General features: G+C 42.9%; 1 protein-coding gene across 7 annotated transcripts in view; it reads left to right on the top strand.

The window, feature by feature from the left end:
• The window catches only part of SNCAIP (synuclein alpha interacting protein), a 134,125-nt gene that overhangs the window by 72,442 nt on the left and 39,118 nt on the right, over window positions 1-22,565 (top strand). The window lies entirely within an intron of this gene.

The following is a 22,565-nucleotide window of genomic DNA, read 5'->3' as shown; positions in this document are numbered from 1 at the left end:
GGTTTGTAGATAAATTGAAGCTTTCTAATAGCTGTTTCTCCTGCCAAAATCATTAAGAGCTGATTGTCACAGTCTTTCTGGCAGCTGGACTTGAAATTAAAGGGAATTAAAGCCTCACTTTCTTTTCTACTCAGATTGTGACTGGCTGCAGAAGGGAAGGCAGGGGCTACTCAGACAGTACTTTCTGTTACAAGCAAGTGGATGAAGAAGGACCAGGGAATGGGATGTGAATTGTAATAATCTTGGGGTTCATTAAACAGCAAACCAGTGAATGAGAGAGGAATAAAACTTTCAATAAAACAAACTAGAGAACCTCTTTGGTGAACTGTTGTAAACAGTTACATTGTGTTCTCAATCCCAGCTTCCAGGGCACTCACATAAACGGTTATGTTAATAATATTGTCTATGATTGAGTGTGTCTAAATTATAATCTTCCACACATATCTCTACATAAACTGCTGCATAAAAAGTCATAAAGCAAGGGAGAGCAGGGCAGGAAATGCAGCTAGAAGTCACTATTAATTCTCTAGTCACCTCCCAGCTAGAATGGTCTGCTCAGCTCTCTTTTAAGAAATGTTTCTTTTTATTTTCAGAGTGTGCCTTGCAAACTTAAACTTAAATAAAGTAGTTAAAAAGTTAATTGGTAAACTGGTAAGCATTAGGCTCACCAGAAGGCATCCTAGTTAACCAGACCTAACCCAACAGCCAGCCAGCTGCACCGAGTCAGAGCATCCCTGGCCACAGTGGGCTAGGCAGGCTGGACCAGCCCTGGCAGGCAGGCAGGACCTTGGCCACATGTGCCCTGCTCCAGCCTTCCAGAGAAACCTTGGTTATCTGTTTAAATGATACAGTTTTCATTGTTTACCTGTTTTAACCAATATTTACATCCCTAATATAAAAGAATAATAATTATTGGTGTTATTTACACCTGATTCTTCTTAGCTCCTGGAGTATCCACAGCTTGTTATGCAGCTGAATGTTTATCTAAGTTTCAGTTGTAAAGTCTCTTTTGCTGTCGTCTTCCAGTGATGCCCTTTATTACTACTTATTGCCTTGAATGTGGTTGGACTAACCTCTAATTTACCCTTACAAGTCTTCTAAAAGTCCAGTAAGCAGTGGAAGTGTTGGTAATGCTGCTAGAAAATATTGACCTCCCATGGTCAAGTAAAGTCTCTGGTTCGGCACTGGTCAGGTCCTGAGGGTGCCAGACTAGAGAGGTTCAACCTGTATAGGCATTTCTGCAAGACAGGCAGTAGCATAAGGGGCCCCCTGTAATTGGAGTTTAACCAAGAACTCTGTTGAAGATACTTGATCCAGAAACTAATGCAATTTACTTTCTCAGAGCTGGTAACCATTTCAGTTCTGGTTCTGTTTTTTCATTAAAGGTGTAATGAAATACACATGGAGAACAGAACTGTTGAGAGAGAAGATACCATGCCATATCCTTGATGGGCATAAATAGATATAACCCTATATTTACATAGTTGCTCTTTTGAGAGAGAAACATTAACTTTTCTTTCTTAGTTTCTCAAAAAATGAGGAGTAACATTTTTTGTACGGCACGCACTTTCACTTTTGAAACAGCTGTTGATCAGAGTAACGCACCAGCGAGATCATGCTAATGAAGCACGGGATATTTAAATCCCCTCTCCATTGACTGTTTTGAATGCCTACATTTGCATTCATAGTTCAAACTAGAGTGTAAGTGTAGACATACGCTCAGGAAATAGAGATAATCATAGGATTCTAGAACTGGAAGGGACCTTGAGATATCAAGTCCAGTCCCCTGCCCTCATGGCAGGACCAAGCACTGTCTATATCATCCCTGATAGATGTCTATTCAGCCTGCTCCTAAATATCTCCAGTGATGGAGATTCCATAAGCTCCCTAGGCAATTTATTTCAGAGTTTAACCACTCTGTCTATTAGGAATTTTTTTGTAATGTCCAACCTAAATCTCTCTTTCTGTAATTTGAGCCCATTGCTGCTTGTTCTATCATCAGAGGCCTAGGAGAACAAATTTTCTCCCTCCTCCTTGTAACACCCTTTTAGATTCCTGAAATTTGCTATCATGTCCCTCCTCAGTCTTCTTTTTTCTAAACTAAACAAGCTCCGTTCTTTCAGTCTTTCCTCATAGGTCATGTTGTCTAGACCTTTAATCATTTTTGTTGCTCTTCTCTGGACCTTCTCCAATTTCTCCACATCTTTCTTGAAATGTGGTGCCCAGAACTAGACACAATTCTCCAATTGGGGCCTAATCAGCACAGAGAGAGCAGAAGAATTATTTCTTGTGTCTTGCTCACAACACTCCTGTGAATGCATCCGAGAATCATGCTTGCTTTTTTTTGCATTAGTGTCACACTGTTGACTCATGTTTAACTTGTAGTCCACCATGACTCCTAAATCTCTTTCATCCGTACTCCTTCCTAGACAGTCGCTTCCCATTCTGCATGTGTGAAACTGATTGTTCCTTCCTAAGTGGAGTACTTTGCATTTATCCTTATTAAACTTTATCCTGATTACCTCAGACAATTTCTCTAGTTTGTCCACGTCATTTTGAATTTTGACCCTATCCTCCAAAGCACTTGCAAACTCTCCCAGCATGGTATAATCTGCAAACTTAATAATCGTACTTTCTATGCCGTCATCTAAATCATTGATGAAGATATTGAACAAAACCGGTCCCAAAAGAGACCCCTGCAGAACCCCACTTGTTATGCCCTTCCAACATGATTGTGAACCGTTAATAACTACTCTGAGAGTGATTATCCATCCAGTTATTCACCCACCTTATAATAGCCCCATCTAGGTTGTATTTCCCTAGTTTATTGAAAAGGAGGTCACGAGAGACCATGTCAAATGCCGTACTAAAGTCTAGATATACCAATCTACCACTTCTCTCTTATCCACAAGGCTTGATATCCTATCCAAGAAAGATGTCAGATGAATTTGACATAATTTGTTCTTTACAAATCCATGCTGACTGTTACCTATCACCTTATTATCTTCCCAGTGTTTGCATAGGAATTCCTTAATTACTTGCTCCATTATCTTTCGTGGCACAGAAGATAAACTGACTGGTCTGTGTCTTCCTGGGTTGTTCTTATTTCCCTTTTTATAGATGGGCATTATATTTGCCCTTTTCCAGTCTTCTGGAATCTCTCCCGACTTCCATGATTTTTCAAAGATGATAGTTCTTCTATTAGCATTCTAGGATGCATCTCATCAGGCCCTCATGACTTGCAGACATCTAACTTTTTTAAGTAAATTTTAACTTGTTCTTTTTTTATTTTAATTTTTAAACTTACCCCATTCTCACTAACATTCACTATGTTAGGCATCCCATCACCATCCATCTTGACAAAAACTGGAACAAAGATGTCATTAAGCACCTCTGCCATATCCAAATTTTCTGTTATTGTTTCTCCCTCTTCACTGAGCAGTGGGCCTACTCTGTCCTTGGTCTTTCTCTTGCTTCCTCTTGTTTCTAATATACTTGTAGAGTGTCTTCTGTTATCCTTTATGTCTCTAGCTAGATTGAGCTCGTTTTGCACCTTTGCCTTTTTAATCTTGCCCTTGCATGCTTGTGGTGTTTACTTATATTCAGCCTTTGTAATTTGACCTAGTTTCTACTTTTTATATGACTCCTTTTTGATTTCTTTAGATCATATAAGATCTCCTGGTTGATCCAAGATGGTCTCCTGCCAGACTTTCTATCTTTCCTACAGCAGTGGAATAGTTAGCTTTTGATCCTTTAATAATCTCCCTTTAAAAATTGCCATCTCTCTTCAGTTGTTTTTCCTCTTAGTCTTGCTTCCCATGGGATCTTACCTATCAGCTCTCTGAGTTTACTAAAATCTGCCTTCCTGAAATCCATTGTCTTTATTTTGCTGTTCTCTCTTCTACCATTCCTTAGGATCATGAATGCCATGATTTCATGATCACTTTCACACAAGTTGCCTTCCACTTCAAATTTTCAACCAGTTCCTCCTCCCTATTTGTTAAAATCAAATCAAGTACAGATTCCCCCCAGTGGCTTTTCTCAACCTTCTGAAATAAAAAAGTCTCCAATACAGTCCAGTCTGTGCCCTGCTGTTAGCTTCCCAAAAATGTCGGGGTAGTTGAAATCCCCTATCACCACCAAATGGATTGTTTTGCTAGTTGTTTAAAAAAAGCCTCATCCACCTCTTCTGCCTGGATAGGCGGTCTGTCGTAGACCCCTAGTATGACATCACCCTTGTTTTTTACCCCCTTTTTTAACCTAACCCAGAGGCTCTCAACAAGTCTGTCTCCTATGTCCCTCTCCACCTCAGTCCAAGTGTATACATTTTTAATATACATGGCAACATCTCCTCCCTTTTTCGCTGCCTATCCTTCCTGAGGAAGCTGTTCCCTTCTATACCAATACTCCAATTGTGTGTATTATCCCACCAAGTCTCTGAGATACCAACTCTGTCATAGTTGTGTTTATTTATTAACACTTCAAATTCTTCTTGCTTATTCTCTATACTTCTTGCATTTGTATGTAGGCATCTAAGATACTGATTTGATTTTGCCCCCCAGTTTTTCCTTGTCCCTCCTTTATCTCTGCTAATAATAATAATTACCTATCTTCATAAAGAATTGCAATAAATAATTAATCAGTGACTATATGGCACTAAGTAAGTGCTAAACTTTAGGATACGTACACACATCATCCAGGGGCACCCTAACCTATAGGGTCTTGGTTTAAGTGGACAATTATTGCAAATTTTTAAAAAAATGTTAGCAGTTATGCATGGATCCCAGAACAAAAATTTGGGTTCATCACATCTTGCAGAAGGAAACTACGGCTCCTATCTCTTCATACACAGGCTCTCCATTCAGACAATGGGGTTTTCCTGTTCTGTAGCTTAGGGGGCAAAACCAATCCTGTTATATATGGGTAAATGATTTGACACCACTCACTGGGAAAAATCCCAGGTTTTAGTCTGTGCCATTGTTGGTCTCCCATCCTCCTGACTTTATCAGCAGATTATTGGAAAACTATTAAGCTCTCCAAGAGTTATTTATTATGTATTATTTCCATGAAAAGAGAAAATACATTTCCACCCCTTCAAAAGATAACTAAAACCTGTAAGTGAAGACAACCTGACCGTCTCCACTCCATTGTCAGTTTAAATTATAATTATAGACAGAACAACAGTACATTGTTGGAACTACTGAGGAATTCCCAAGACCTCTTCCACTTTGGAGTCCAACTGAGTTTTGGAGTAACTGTCTCATAATTCAGGTTCATTTATTTAGCAAATACAATGGTAAAACAGTAAAGTTGATTAGTCTTGAGCTCAGGAGGTGGAAGCACACAGGATATGTCACAGATCCTGAATACTGAAAAAAACTATTCCTTTTTATACATGTACACACATACCACATTTATTATACATTCCAGCACATGCTTCATGATTGGCTTGGCTACTTTGTAGGAATCTATTCCTGTACAGCACTGGTCTCCAACCTTTTTAACTACAAGATCACTTTTTCCATTTAAGTGTAAGATCTACCTCAAATCTAAATACCCTTGCCCCACTTCCTTTCCGCCCCTTCTTTGAGGCCCTGCCCCTGCTCCACCCTCTTCTCCGAGGCCTCACTCTGCTCACTTCACCCCCTTTCCTCCCCCATCCTCACTCACTTTCACCAGGCTGGCATAGGGAGTTGTGGTACAGGCTCTTGTCTTGGTCCAAGGATTTTGGAGTGTGGGGTCCAGGCGGGGTTTCAGGGTGCAAGCTCTGGGAATGCATTTGGGTGCAGGGGGACTCATGTCTGGGGCAGGAGTTTTGGTGTAGGAGGAGGCTCAGGACTGGGCCAGAGGTTCAGGAAGCAGGCTCTGGTTGGGCACCATTTAACTAAGACGGCTTCCGGACGATAGAGCAGTGGGGTTAAGGCAGACTTATTGCTGCCCTGGCCCTGCACCACTCCTGAAAGTAGCTGGCATGTACAGGAATGGCTCCATGGAGACATGTGCTGCCCCTCATCTACAGGCCCTGAGCCCACAGCTTCTACTGGCCACGGTTCCCCGTTATTGATCGATGGGAGATGCAGGAGTTGTCTACAGGCAAGGACAGCATGTGGAGACCCCCTGCTCTGCCTTTCTCAGGGGCTGCAGGGACATGCCAGCCACTTGCAGGAGCATCAATCACCATAGGGATAATTACTCCAGCTATGACAGGTTAGGCATTTTAGAACACATTACTCAATTAAATGTAAGCATAAGAGAGAAATGAAAATTATGAAATGCAGAGACCAGTGAAAACACAAAATAACCCACTTTGTAAGAAGTAAAAGTAGTAACCGCAACCCCCTATGTTTGCGTTGGGTCAGGAGCTAAGCGTGCAGGACAGTGTGTGTTTGTGAGAATATTAGACACACACACAGTGTGAGTGTGACAGAGATTTGATTTGACAAGCTCCCTCCATCCCCTTCTCTCTGTGTGGAGACAGGGCATAGAGGTGGGCTCAGGAGGAACACCTTGATATCAGCAGCCCCCTTCTCCCTCCCGCACCCTACACAGCAAGCAGGAGGCTCCCAGTGGGGCAGCTCCAAGGCAGAGGGCAGGCACTGCATGACAGTGGGTGGAGGAGCAATTGAAGTGCCAGTGCTTGATAGCTTCCTGGTCAAACCAGTCAGGATCACCTGTTGGAGGCTCCAAGATGTACCGGTAGATCCCGATCTACTGTTTGGTGACCACTGATTTAAGGAAGCTCTGTCCATATGCAGTTCATGCATAATCTGACCTCTACCTTATTTTACATTTAGCCTTGCTTACTAATACCAAAATGTTTCTGCTGCTCTTCTATCCTAACTCCAGCATATTGCCAGTTCTAAGAACTTAATTTTCTATTCATCTCCCCAGTAGTGCCCAATAAGAAATGAGGAGGGAGTCATTTACAGCAAGCTATGCCTACAAGAAGTTGGTCCAGTCCTCTGCCTCAAAATCATATTAGATTTAAACATATATTCAAAAGGGTAACTGGAAATAAAGCTTATCCCAGAGTTGTTTTCTGAAATGTACTGAAAGCTAAACATATCTAAATATTAGGGCTCTAAATGTGGAGATCTTACTAGGCTAGCAATATAATAGCTACTTTGCACTCAAGACTTTCACTACCTCAGTAATGTTGCTTTCGATTAGGTGTACATGCAGAAAAGACAAGTTGCCACTTTTTGCTCTCCAGCTGTGGCTTTCAATTTTTGTGTTTGAGCTTGCTGAACTAAAATAGGACAGAAAAAAAATTCAATCAGAGGGTCAAGAATCCAGGAAAATATAGATACATTTTTATTTTATATTAAAAAAATGAGACGTGTACAGCAGTGTCACCAGATGACAATTTGAACTGAATTGTATCACTAGAACTTGATGAGACTAAAATCCTGTATTACATCATTACTAATCTGCTTTTCATGGTGAAAGAGTAGTATTTTGTCAATATCATTTTCTTGATCCATTTTCATAGAATCATAGGACTGGAAGGGACCTCAAGAGGTCATCGAGTCCAGCCCCCCGCCCTCAAGGCAGGACCAAGCTCCGTCTACACCATCCCTGACAGATGTCTACCCAACCTGTTCTTAAATATCTCCAGAGAGGGAGATTCCACCACCTCCCTTGGCAATTTATTCCAATATTTGACCACCCTGACAGTTAGGAATTTTTTCCTAATGTCCAATCTAAACCTCCCTTGCTGCACTTTAAGCCCATTACTCCTTGTCCTGTCCTCAGAAACCAAGAGGAACAAATTTTCTTCTTCCTCCTTGTGACACCCTTTTAGATATTTGAAAACCGCTATCATGTTTTGAAAACCGCTATATTTTATCTAAATGTTTTAATAATGTGGTGGTAACGTAAGAAGGCATTTGGTTATATTGATTTTAAATTGCTCTAAAAACCTTTAACCCTAGGAAAACATAACATTGTTTGCCATTCATGCTTTTTTGTGGCTTCCACTCAAACTTTTCAACCTATTTTTTTTGTCCTTTATGTCTGACTGCTGCTCTTTCAGGGCCCACAGTGATCTGGATTTCACTTCTTATTTTCAAAAGTCCAATAATGTATCTTTTTTTTTTCCTCCCTCACTGTCCGTTCTTTTGGATGACAAGGGGCCAAAGGGGACATGGATTTTTCCCCCAGGTGTGAGAGGGTTGTGTCTTTCACCTCCTTGGTATCTTTTTCTCCTGTTGTCTTCCTAAGGTCAAGGATCTGTGCTTAAGGGAAAGTGCGTTTTTTAGTTTCTCACCTTTTCCCACATCCTACACCAGAGAGGGCATTATCTGTTCAGCGAGCCACTTAGCAGCAGGGAGTTACTGTTTAATGATCATACTGCTGGGACTGAGGAGTTTAAGAGAAGCATAGGAGTTCCACAAAATTGTGAGGGGCCCCACAGTCAGGGGTTCCAGATCCCTGAGGTTTCCTAAGGATTTAAGGGAGAAAGCACATTCCATTTTGTGGGAAAAGGGTATGAGGCAAGTTCTAGCCCCACTCAGTTCTCCTTCATGAACGTGACATGATTTAGGAAGAACTCAGTGTATATGTCTATATACTGCAGCTGAAAGTATGTTTCCCAGGGTAAGTAGACAGACTCATGCTAGGGGGATCAAGCTAGATCACTAAAAATAGTAGTGTGGACATTGTTGCTTGGGTGATGGGCCCTCTAGGCTGGAGCATGGGTGTCTAGCAAGAATCTCTGCCTGAGCTCCAATGTACACTATATAATTTTTAGTGTACTAGCTCCACTTGAACTAGTGCGAGTCTGTCTATGCAAGGTGGGAGGTTGACTCCCATCTGAAGTGCAGACATATCCCATGTGGGTGATCTGTCCCATCCCACATCATGGATGGGCTGTTCATAGCCAGGATAATAGGCCCAAAGACCTTATGACTTTATATATCCTGGGGCCAATCTAAGTTAAAGTAATCCGTTTAAACATAATTCCAGCTAGCCAAGTTTCTGATATGGTGTTGTTAGCATAGGTCACTTGATTTTGAGTTTATCTAAGCAAAAATGATTTACTTGAGTAGAAATTGGCTCTTCTTGCCTTTGATGTAAAGTAGGAAATTGGTTGGTTTTTTTCTCACTGTGTGTGACCACTGGGGATACAGGTTGATTTTCTAAGGCTAAATTCTGTTAGCTCTGATAACTTTGATGTTGATAAATAGGTGGCTAGAATGAGATTAGCATCCTACTTGAGATCTTCATTCACTTACTGATGCAAGCCAACAGACTTTTTGTCCCCAGCAGTGAAAGGTTAGCTCAGTAACCTATGCTACTGTATAGTCACTGAACTAAATTTAGTGTGGTTCACAAGAATATCTAGGAGATTGCTTTCCTATTGGGGAAATTATCAGTAAATATTGAATTTTTTCTATTTTTCCAGGTTAGGTGCTTCACACGAGTTATGCATCTTGCTGTTTGCTAGTTTACCAATATGTGAATTATATTCATTTGTGATTTGATAGCAGTTGTAGATGTAAATTCTGGGTATATATCATGCTTTGAAAGTGTATCCCAACTAAATATGTTTGAAATTCCTGGAATAATAGCCTTAAATAAAAGGGGGGGCCTGGACAATAAACAATAATTAGAACAATAGGTGGATAACAGTTATACTTGTGATACCTATTCAGCCTAAAATCTTTTTTTAACCTTATTTCCCCACTTGATAGTTTGTATCTGTACTAATTTTGTGATTCCTTCCTACACATCTGTGTGTGGATTTTCAATCACATCACCTGGCCATATCTTACAATCAGGCCAAAGTCTAGAAGATTCCTTTGGAGAATTACCATCTCTCTCCTTCCTTTCTCTGTCTCTTATCCATTAGAGTTGACAGCATTTGTAATGCTCTTCCTCTAGCCAAAATAAAACAAGTGATTCCTTCACTGAAGCTATGGATCACTTGTACAGTGATGTAGAGTGAGCTAATATTAATACCTATTTCTGTCATATCCTAACCTCAAACCTTGCTTTGTCCCACTGGATAAGTGGAATTGAAATCCAAGGAGTTGAAAACAGACATCCTCACATTCGTGATTGATCCCTATGCATCAAATTTCTCATTCCAGAGCCTTTGTGTCAAAGTACAAGTTGTGCTCTTCGAAGCTGCTGGTATATTAAAACTGTAAAACAGCACCACCTTCAGTTAAAATAGTTAATATATTGCACTGATGTTATTAATTAAATTTTAAATAGAAATGCCTTCAGAACTGGTTCTTATTATTCCATTGTTATATATAGCATCCCTTTGTCACTTGGAGCCCCAATATTGCTAACACTGGTAGAGATGAATCAGTGTTAACAACTGTGAGGAATTTTCTAAAAAAATTCTTAGTGTAGACAGCGTCTCAGTGTCTGTATACAAAGTCCAAGACAGCTGGACCTGGAATAAATACAAGCCTTAATTCATTCAAGGAGCTTGGATGAAGTAATGAACCACAAGAGGAAAAGTAAGGCATTTCTTTTAGATGGCAGCAGAACTCCAAATGTAAAATCATCAATATATTTACTCCTCTCTCTCTAGTGGTTATACAGTATATAAATGGTAACTTTTAAAACACAAAAGGCTAAATTTTTAAAATGCTGTGCAGGTTTCCAGTGGGATACCATGGGGATCAGTGCTAGGCCAAGTCTTTATTACGATCTCAGAAAGGGAGTAAAGGCCATAATAAGGGAATTTGCACATGATAGGAAATTGGAAGCTGTTACCGAGTCCTGTGGGGCAAAGAAGATTTGCTGCATATAAGCAAGGGAATCTGAATGAATTCATCTGACAATAGAGTGGAGAGCCAACTAAACCCAAGCCTAACAAAGATGATGTGCTCATTTACAAACCACAACAGCCAAAAAGGTTAATTAAAGGAGGTCATTGCTTCTTTGCTGGTCATGATGAATTGAATAGTCCAGATTTGCCATCCTGCAAGACTTTTCCACGCTGACGACACCTCAGATTCAAAAGTCCAAAAAGCATTTCCTGACTTGCCTTCCTAGTACTTTCACAGGTCATCTGCTAAATGTTGTTGACTATCTCATGAGTCATCTCTCCCTGTTCTCAGGAAACAAGAAAGACTCAGGGCCCTGATATGACTATGAAATCCATCAAATTGCAAAACATACTGAAGGGCAGCATCCCATCGACGTCATGCTCTGGTCCTGACCATTGACCTTGTGGCCTTCACACAGTATCCTCATCCTCACCACTTATGAAGACCTCGTTGGGTCTCTGCCATGCTGTATTAGATAGGGATGTTGGAGTATAATCGATTAACTGTTTAACCAAGTAAGCTGATGTTTATTGGTTAATGGTCTCAGCAGCAGGGCAGCAAAGGGGTGGTGGTCCCACTCCCAGGCAGGGTTTGCTGCAGGCTCTGCAGTAGGTAGCTAAGGGTTATACTGAAATTTTCAGCAGTTACATGGTTACTCAATTGCATCATTTTTAATATCCAGAGTGTTAGATGAAGAGAGGAATTGAAACTTGAGTGTCAGAGTTGGACGTTTACTTTTTGCGCAAAACCCCCTTTTCCTGCCAGATAAACCTCCTTTTTGGAGGCATAAGGATCTGGCGGGAAAAGGCGTCTCTGCGCAAAAAGAAAACGTCCACACTACCTTTTTCCCCCTCAAAACCAGCTTGCATAAATTATGCAAATGAGGTGTAGTAATCTGCTAATATGTGCCTCATTTGCATACTCACTGCCGGCAAAAACGTAGCCTTAGTGCCTAAGGGTACGTCTAGACTACATGCCTCTGGCAACGGAGGCATGTAGATTAGACTACCAGGCATAGGAATGAGGCATACCTGGGATGAGGCATACCTGGGAGGTCAATAAATGCCTTTGATGTCGACCGCGGAACGTCCAGGCTACCGCGCTGAGCCGACAAACAGCTGATCGGCTCAGCGCGGCAGCCATGTACATTTAAATGAAGCAGCGATTGTTTAAATTGCCACTTCATTTTCCTATGCCTGGTAGTCTAATCTATATGCCTCTGTCGCCAGAGGCATGTAGTCTAGACGTACCCTAAGTTTACTCTGTAAAAGTTCCCAAGGTGCCTACATTTCTGCCTCTAGCCATATGCACCACCACCCTACTTTTGTCTTCCAAATTTCTGTCTGCAGCCTGAACCTCAGAATGATCCACAAACAGGAGAAAGATGAGTATTTCTCAACCTAACTCTTGTCTGGAGGAGAAACCACATGTCTTCCCTTCCCCAGCTCATGTGTGATCTGATCCAGTAGGCAGCCTCTAAGCATGCCTGTTATATCAGATCCTGTTCAAAACCTGGCTGAAGGAGATGGTGGTATTGCTCACCTTATAACCTTTTCCCAGTGGTTAGAGCACTGACCTGGGTTGCAAGGGACCCCTAATTATGAGAACGCAGATTTGGACAGGAGTGTCCTACACCTCTCAGGAGAGTGCTGTAATCACTGAGCTATGGGATATTCAGGTGTGGGGTTCCCTCAGTCTCTTCCGCTCAAAATACTTTGCTGTGTGAAAATATTCAGAGATACTGGGCCAAAGCAAGAGAGAGTAAGAGTGGTTCTTTAATCCAGTAGTTAGAGTACCCACCTGAGAGGCGAGAGACCCAGCCTCCAGTCTTCCTGCTCCAGTGACTCTCTAATTATTTTTGCCAAAATGGACCTTTACCTGGAGAGATTGAGAGATGGCGGGAGCACCAAATGAGACTATCATGTAGTTCAGTGGCCACCTGAGACGGCATCCATCCACAAGTAATACTTTCAATTATCTCTGCTTAGCTCATCCCATCTTGCATGAAGGTGATGTGGGCTCAGGTGTGCAAGGCTTCATCACCTTCCATCTGGACTACAGCACTTTGATGTACCTGAGCATTAAGCTATTAACATTTAAACTCCAGCTAGTTCAGAATCCTGCAACACATCTCTTCAGCAGCATGGGCTATTGCAAGTGCTTGAAACCTGTCCTCTGCTCTCGCTGGTTTCCTGTAGAACACTGAGTAAAATTAAAGGTCTCAGTCCTTTGTCTTCTTGGTACTCAGTGACCTTGGTGCAGAGTATTTTAAAGATCACCTAAAGCTCTGGGATGAGAAACTTGGTAGAAAGCGCCACTGCCCAGCTACAATAGAACTGTCTATCACATCTGTGCAGGAGACCTTTCTCAGTTGTCTGGTCAAAATAAATATAAAAAAGATACCAGCCCTTACCATGCCCGCCCCTCCTTCACACCTTGGATAAATAGATGAGACTTGTAGAGTACCATGAAAGTCAATATGTGCAGGCAGGTAAAGGTCTGCAGAAAGATCCCTCTTTGGATAGCTTACTCCTTTTTTTGATAAATTCCAGACAAATTTTGATATAGTGCCACATGTATAATGCGATTATGTAGCCTCTGAAGTTGCCTCATAATTTTTTTAATATATGTTTTCTTCCTAACATACCATAATCTTAAGTTTTCATTTAAAATTAAAGTCCTGGCAATTATTACTTAGCTACATCCATTTCCCATTTTGAAAGTTAATTGAAACAGTGACATCCTTCTGAATCCACAGTCAGCCTGGAACAGCTTTGGAGCCTCAAAACCGTTAATTATACGTAGGCACTCTTAAGCACCCACCCCTGTGTATTTGGCATATGTACTTGTTACCTGTTCAAGAATGCACTTATTTTTCGGTCATGACTGCTACTTTTGCAAATTTGGTGTCAACAGTTTAATTTTCTTTCCAATAGGGATGTTAAATAGCAGTTAGTAAGCTAATCAAGTAGTCGATGGAATTTCCACCAACTACTTTATTAGTCAATTAGGGGGTTTGCTGCAGCTCTGCTTTTTAAATGTAGGAGGAGCCGCCAGGCTCTTACTACATTTAAAAGCCAGAGGTGCAGTGTCTGGGACCCAAAGCGAGCCGAGACTGCGCAGTCCCAGATCGCGCCAGGTCCCCCGCTGCACGTCTGCTTCCCCTGCCATGCCATGGAGACAGTGCCGGGAGGAGCCAGCTTTTTAACCCGGCTCCCCCCAGCACCAGCTTCTGTTCCCAAGTGGGGGGAATGACTAGTCGACTACTTGACTGGTTGCTTATATCCCTACTTTCCAACTATCAGGGAAGTAATCATATTCAATGTATGTCAAAATGGTTTATTTTATCCCTCTGTGTTGGTACTAATATGGCACCCACTGCTATTGTGACTGAGCACCTAATAATTCTTAATCAGGGCCAGCATTAGGGGGTGGGAAGCAGGACAAAAAAAGCTAAGTTATGGGCTGTCATCCTTGAGTGATGGGGACTAGGCAGAGACTGTTAGTCCCTAGGGGTGATGTTCGGAAAGGGAGCAACACCTTTATCCCCTAGCTCTTTGCTGGTGGGTTAGTGTTAACCACTGGCTTTGCCACCAGAAATTATCCCAAGCGCATTCTATTTGGGTCCCTGTCTTAGTTTTTAACCATGGCCCCACTGAGTCTAATACTGGCCCTGTCCTTAATGAGTATATTGTTATAACAACCCTATAAAGTAGGGAAGAATTATCTCCTTGTTACAGCTGGGAAATGAAGATGCACCGTGTAAGTGATGTACCAAGTGTTATGTAAGTGTGTGACAGATCTTGGCACTGAATAAAATCTCCTTGGTGCCAGTTCAGTGCCTATGACATGATTCATAGAGAAGTAAAGCAGTTAGCCTTTCTATGACCCAGACTGTCAATGGCTTCTGCATGACCTGATGAGTGTGGAAAGGTGAGCAAGAGCTTTCTCCCACTGGAGCAGTTCTGTAAAGGTTACTCACAGTAGCAATCCCTCAGCCCTTAACTCTCTGGAAATCAAACCTCCCACTAACTCCTGATTCCTCTGGGAAGAAGTCCCTGACAAGGGGTGGGGAGGAGGCAAGATCATAGCCCTGCCCCTTTCTGCACAGGTCTGTAAAGTGGGGCCAGTGTGCATGGGGGAATCAACACTCTTTCAGTGTAATAGATTGTAGCCCCAAGCCCCTCTAGGGAGTGGTGCAAAATACGCCATCCCTGTGCACAGGAGGTAGCACCAGGAGAAACTGTGCCTGCCTATCTGATTAGCACTATCAGGGCTTAGGGCTACAGGGCTTAGGGCTTCTAGTCCTATATTATGTGTAATAGCAATCCATTTTTCTGTTAAAATGAGTACGTATATTTGTAAATTAGAGGAAACATATATAAATCTTTGTGTTTAAATCTGCTTCTCTGTAGGAAATAAGTACAGGCAGTCCCCGGGTTATGTACAAGATAGGGGACTGTAGGTTTGTTCTTAAGTTTAATTTGTATGTAAGTCGGAACTAGTACATATTGTAGGGAAAACTCTAGCCAAACATTTCTCCAGAGCTCAGTTTTATTCTCCCACACCTCACTTCCCTCAGTCCTTTATTCTCAAGCTGAGGTGTCTGCTGAGAAAAGCCGCTCTGCGTCTCCCTGGTCTGCTGGGGGGGGGGAGGGGCGCTAGCTTCGCATCTCCCTGGTCTGCTGGGGGGAAGCAGCTAGTGCGGGGTTGCCTCACCTCGTTTGTAAGTAGGGATCCGATGTAAGTCGGATCCATGTAACCCGGGGACTGCCTGTATAAAAGAAATGTTCCAGTTACGTAGTGGACAAAATAGAAGGAGAAATGAGTGATGAGCAAAAGGGGGCTTACTTATACAGTGCATGTAATTCAGGAAAAGAGAATTAAATGAACATGTGGTGAGTCAACAAAGCTTTGTAGAAATCAGCTTTCTCTTAATAGCAGGGTTACATTTTTTACTATCACTGTTATGTGTAAATTTCAGTTTTTAAGATTAAAAAGTGGCTTGCTTCAGTCTAAGAAGAGAATATTGGATCTAAGCATAAGGAAAGTGATGACAAACAATTTGTTGATGCCGTTTTCTCTGTCTAGACCCTTCCATTGAAAGAAGTGTTTTCTTAAGAATCAGGCAGAATTCATTTCCATTCAGAGCCCTTATGGGTTCCTGTCAGAATAAAACAGCTGGAAAACATATGGTATCCATTTCCCTGTATCACTTGGAAAAAATTTCACATGTAAATAAAACCAACATAAAAGTGTAACCCTTTGAACCCAGAATTTTATACAGTACATAAATAAATCAGTACAATGCATTCTTTGTATTGGCGCTCTAAATTACTAGTTTTGTTTTTATTTTAATATTTCCTTTGATATATAGTCACAAAAGCCTTCAAAGAAATCAAGGTGATATCAGACAACTCCAGTTACTAAGCAGTGCTATTCTTTTGATTCATATCTTCAGTAATGTATTGAAAACTCTATATTGCTGTTTCTTAAGAAAGGTGTTTGTTACAGATTATAAATGCGATCACATACTCTTTGATGGACTACAATTAGTTTGTGTAATAAATATATCTTGTTTGAAATTTGCCTCTTGATCTTCAGAATGTGCTAATTCTTTATATACATTAAAGAAAACATCAAAGTTGTTTTAGTGAAAGAATCTGGTGAGGTTCTGCTCCCTCTTCCCCCCCTTCCTGAACGTGCATGCACATGCACGCGCACACATTCTAAAAATATAAAGGAAGATTAGTACTGGGATTCCACTAATTATAGGAACTTTGGGTATTATGAACTGGGGATGTACTTATGGAAGGGAGGAGGATTTTTCTCCAGACTAGAACTGGATGAAAAATTGAAGGGTTCTGCATAAAACTTTGAGGGTTCACTCAAAATGGAAGGACAATCAATAATTTGAAATTTTCCATGAAAAATATAGCACTGAAGTATTTCTATCAAAAAAGCCTGATATTTTGATACAAAATTCTGATGCAGTGCCTCATGGGAGTTGTGGTTCAGGTTCGTCATGCTCCCATTCTCCTCTATAAGTCAGGCTCCCTGGTGAAAGTGTATTTCCCATGAGGCATCACAGTCTTCCCTCTTCATGCCTGCAATATATAATGGGGCATAAAGTCCAGCTGGAAAAGAAAATGGGGACATGAGACACTCAATTACAGCATTTAATTTCAGAAATGGGAATTACACAAAAATTACTATCCCAGAGGAATCAGGGGAGTTAGTTAAACAGAAATGAAAAATACAATGCCAAAGTGATACACCTGCATACTGCATGGAAATATTTTAAAGATACCATAATACAGATTGGACCTCCCGGGTCCTGCACCTTTGGGACATGACTGGTCCCGGATTAGGGATTTTGCTGCACCAGGGAGGTCTTCCTGTCCCCCACTGCCAGCAGCTCCCCTCAGCCCTGGCTTTGCTACCAGCTGTGGTCCCTTGCCCCCCCCCCCCCCCCACTACCAACCCAACTGCCATGCACCAGGATTCCCAGCCTGCAGAACTTCTGGCCACCATCCCTCTCCACTGCCACTCTCTGGTCCTGCAGCATGTATACTGGACCATGGATGTTGCCGGACCAGAGTGTCCTGTTTAATACAGGTTCAACCTGTAGAGGCTCAATTTAAATGTATACATCAAATTAAAAAACTTGGTAAGTGAACTAAAGTGCCACTGTGGTTACACAACAAAGTAAAAGAAACAGTCAGAGGCAAAGAGGCATCTTTTAAAAAGTGCAAGTTAAATCCTAGTGAGGAAAATAGAAAGGAGCATAAACTCTAACAAATGAAGTGTAAAAATATAACTAGGAATGCCAACAAAAAATTTGAAAGAACAGCTAGCCAAAGACTCAAAAGGCAATAGCAACAAAAATGTAAATACATCAAAAGCTGGATCCTTGCTAAATAACTACAGGTTGAACCTCTCTAGTCTGGCGCATTCTATAACTTAGATGGGGCCACGATAAGGTGGGTGCATAATTGGCTGGATAACCATAGTCAGAGAGTTGTTGGTAACGGTGCTAAATCCTGCTGGAAAGGGATAACAAGTGGAGTTCCTCAAGGGTCTGTTTTGGGACCCGTACTGTTCAATATCTTCATCAATGATGTAGATATTGGGATAGAGAGTACGCTTATTAAGTTTGCAGATGATACCAAACTGGGTGGGGTTGCAACTTCTTTGGAGGATAGGGACATAATTCAAAATGACCTTAGCAAGTTAGAGAAATGGTCAGAGGTAAACAGGATGAAGTTTAATAAAGAGAAATGCAAAGTGCTCCACTTAGGAAGGAACAATCAGTTCCATACATACAAGATGGGCAGCGACTGTCTAGGAAGGAGCATGGCGGAAAGGGATCTAGGGGTCATAGTGGACCACAAGTTGAATATGAGTCAACAGTGTGATGCTGTTGCAAAAAAAGCAAATATGATTCTAGGTTGTATCAACAGATGTGTTGTAAGCAAAACTCGTGAAGTCATTCTGCCGCTCTACTCTGCACTAGTTAGGCCTCAGCTGGAGTACTGTGTCCAGTTCTGGGCACCACATTTCAAGAAAGATGTGGAGAAATTGGAAAGGGTACAGAGAAGAGCGACAAGAATGATTAAAGGTCTAGAGAACATGACCTATGAAGCCAGGCTTCATGAACTGGGCTTGTTTAGTTTGGAAAAAAGAAGATTAAGGGGGGACATGATAGCGGTTTTCAAAGGGTGTCACAAGGAGGAAGGAGAAAATTTGTTCCTCTTGGTTTCTGAGGACAGGACAAGGAGTAATGGGCTTAAAGTGCAGCAAGGGAGGTTTAGATTGGACATTAGGAAAAAATTCCTAACTGTCAGGGTGGTCAAATATTGGAATAAATTGCCAAGGGAGGTGGTGGAATCTCCCTCTCTGGAGATATTTAAGAACCGGTTAGCTAGACATCTGTCAGGGATGGTGTAGACGGAGCTTGGTCCTGCCTTGAGGGCGGGGGGCTGGACTCGATGACCTCTCGAGGTCCCTTCCAGTCCTACGATTCTGGTCCAGCAACATCTGTTGTTTGGCATGATTTTAGTTAGCCAAATGTCCACTTACCATGGGTGTGGCCAAGTTTTCTGTGGTCCCATACAGTTTGTTTACAGCCACCAGTCCTGGCTCTCAGTGTTCTGTGCTGTTCTTCATTTCTAATTTAGCCCTAAATGTCTTCTTAGAGCCCCAGCAGTGGAAATGGTGCCAGTGCTGCTAGATAATATTGACCTCCCCTGGTCTGGCAAATTCTCTGGTTCGGCACTGGTCAGGTCCCAAGGGTGCTGGACAAGAGCCATTCAACCTGTAGTGAGGCCATTGTACAACTGAGATATTGAAGGAGCACTCTAGGGTGATCAGATGATTGAGGAGAAACTCAATGGATTCTTTGTATTAGTCTTCGTGGATGAGAATGTATGGGAGATTCCCAGCTGAGACATTCTTTTTACATGACAAATCTGAGGAACTGTCTCAGAGGAGATTTTGGAACAATTTGATAAATTAAACAGTAATAAATCATGATACCAGATGGTATTCACCCAAGAGTTCTGAAGGAACTCCAGTGTGAAAGTGCAGATCTTCCAACTGTACTATGTAACCCAACATTTAAATCAGTTTCTGTACCAAATGAATGTAGGATAGCTAATGTAATGCTAATTTTAAAATGTGTCCAGAGAGCAATTACAGAGCGGTAAGCCTGATTTCAGTACTGGGCAAACTGGTTAAACATACAGTAAAGAGCAGTATTTTCAGACACCTAGATGAACACAATGTGTCGGGAAAGAGCCAAGATGGTTTTCATAAAGGGAGATCATGCCTCACCAATCTAGAATTTTTTGAGGGCATCAACAAGCATGTGGACAAAGGAGATCCTGTGAAAAGGTCCCACACCAAAGGCTCTTAAGCCATGTAAGTTGTCATGGGAAAAGAGAGAAGGGCCTCTCGTGGATTGGTAACTGATTAAAAGATCAGAAACACATGGTAGGTATAAAATGATCAGGTTTCAGAATAAAGAGAGATATAGTGGTGTCCCCCAAGGGTCTGTATTGGTACTATCCAGAACAAGATCCTGAAAAAGGGGTAAGCAGCAGTGTTCCCTCTAAACTGTGCAGCAGCACAGCTTCACAGGAGATTAATCAGCCCTGTCCAGTCAGTCAGCTCCCTGCATGGAGCCCTGAGCCTCTGCCTGGGCAGGGCTGATTAATCACCTGTGAAGCTGTGATTCGATGGAATGCTGGTAAACAGATGTTAAAAAACTACTCAAGATAATTATGTCCCAGGCAGACTGAAGAACGACAAAGGGATCTTTCAAAACTGGGTTACTGGGCAAGAAAATGTCATATGGAATTCAGACTTAGTACAGTAAATGAAAATTAATGTACACTGGAAAAAATAATCCCAACTAATTTAGACTCCCATCATTTGCTATGTATAGCTTTAACCACTCAAGAAAGAGATCTTGGAGTCATTGTGAATAGTTCTTTGAAAACTTCCAATCAATGTGCAGTGACAGTTAAAAAAGCTAACAAAACATTAGGAGTCATTTAGAAGGGATAGATAAGATGGAAAATATCATATTATCTCTGTATATGTATGGTATACCCATATGTTCAATGCTTCATCTTGAAAAACATGGTTAAGGGGGATGTGATAGAGGTCTATACAATTATGACTGGTGTGGAGATATTAAATAAAGAAGTGGTTATTTACTCCTCAAAGCACAAGAACTAGGGATCACCAAATGAAATTAATAGGCAGCAGGTTTAAAACAAAAGGAAGTATTTTTTTTTTCACACAATGCACAGTCAATCTGTGGAACTTCTTGCCAGAGGATGTTGTGAAGGCCAAGAATATAACAGAGTTCTAAAAAGTACTAGATAAAAGCATGATGATGATCTGGTCTGTTCATTCCCTCTGGGGTACCTGGCATTGCGTTGTTGGAGGACAAGATACTGAATTATATGGACCTGTGGTCAGACCCAGTATGGCACTGCTATAACTAATGGCACTGCTCTTCATTTCAGATTCTCTTCCTCAGCTTGAGAACAGGATTCTATTCATTCCCTCTGAGGCACCTGTCGTTGTCCATTGTCAGAAGACAGGATACTGAGCTAGCTGGACCTTTGGTCTGACCCAGCATAGCTGTTCTTTTCTCCCTTGAGTTACCATAATGACATATCTAAATAGATATAACTCGCTTTCAGCCAGAGCCCAAAAACTTTTCAGTTCTTTGATGACTATTTTTTTTTTCTCAAAAAGAAGACCATTGTTAGTGAAAAACTTTAGGTCAGAAATCTACCAATGAACACCAGTTGTGACGGGAAATTTCCAAATAGTCCTAATGCTGAACTCCCAGAAGAATATCCCATTTCTTCAGCGAAGTGCAATAAGATTAAAATGGCAGAGGATACACTAGTGTGGCTTTATGACCGGACTAATATGGATGCCAATGGGTCTTTACCAATTGATGTTATATTCATCGTTTACTTGAGGATTTTATTTTTCTCATTACAGGCAGTCCCCGACTTACGCGGATCCGACTTATGTCGGATCCGCACTTGCGAACGGGGCTTTTCTCGCCCCGGAGCTCATGGGCGGCGGGTCACCACCCGTGTCCTCCGGGGTGAGAAAAGCTTCTCCTGGTCTGATGGGGGGGTCCAGCAAAGCCGCTGGACCCCTCCCCCAGCAGATCAGGGACACCCGAGCAAAGCCGCCGCCTGAGCGGCTTTGCTCGTTTGCCCGAGAGCAAAGCCACCCAGGTGGTGGCTTTGCTCCCGGGCAAATGAGCAAAGCTGCCCAGGCGGCGGCTTTGCTCTGGTGTCCCTGGTCTGCTGGGGGGGGGGGGGGGGGGGTCCAGCGGCTTTGCTGGACCCCCCCAGCAGACCAGGGGGACAGGAGCAAAGCCGCGGAGCACGCCCGCAGCGGGACAGCCTGGGCGTGCTTGAGCTGTCCCCCTGCGGGCGTGCTCCGCGGCTTTGCTCCCCGTCTCCCTGGTCTGCAGGGAGACGGGGAGCAAAGCCTTGCAGCACGCCTGCAGCGGGACGGCCCGGGTGCGCCTGGGCTGTCCCGCTGCGGGCGTGCTCCAAGGCTTTGCTCCCCATCTCCCTGGTCTGACCAGCAGACCAGGCAGATGGGGAGCAAAGCCTCGGAGCATGCCAGCAGTGGGACAGCCGCGGCGTGCCTGGACTGTCCCACTGCCCGCGTGTTCTGCGGCTTTGCTCCGTGTCTCCCAGGTCAGCAGACCAGGGAGACGGAGCAAAGCCGTGGAGGACTTGGGCGGTCCCGCCACCCCCGTCTCCCTGGTCTGCTGGGGGGGGGGGGTGCTGCTAGTGCCCCCCCAGGAGACCAGGCTTTTCTTGCCTACCTCTGAGGTAGAGCAGCTGGGGGCTGCTGGGTTGGTCCCGCAGCGCCGCTCCGGACCAACCCGGCAGCACCCCAGCTGCTCTGCCCCAGGCGTCCTGATTCAGCCGCTGCTGGTCAGTTTCAGCAGCGGCTGAATCAGGACGCCTGGGGCAGAGCAGCTGGGGTGCTGCTGGGTTGCTCCAGTAGCGCCGAGGAGCCGCGCTACTGGAGCAACCCAGCAGCACCCCAGCTGCTCTGCCCCAGGCGTCCCCAAGTCAGCCGCTGCTGAAACTGACCAGCAGCTGACTACAGGAAGCCCGAGGCAGAGTTGCTCTGCCCCAGGCTTCCTGGAATCAGCCGCTGATCAGTTTCAGCAGCAGCTGACTTGGGAACGCCTGGGTTTCTTAAGTTGAATCTGTA

The sequence above is a fragment of the Pelodiscus sinensis genome, chromosome 6 (genome assembly GCF_049634645.1).
Source record: "Pelodiscus sinensis isolate JC-2024 chromosome 6, ASM4963464v1, whole genome shotgun sequence".
NCBI lineage: Eukaryota > Metazoa > Chordata > Testudines > Trionychidae > Pelodiscus > Pelodiscus sinensis.
The sequence above is the reverse complement of the archived record's forward strand: the minus strand, read 5'-3'. Positions and strand labels throughout refer to the sequence as shown.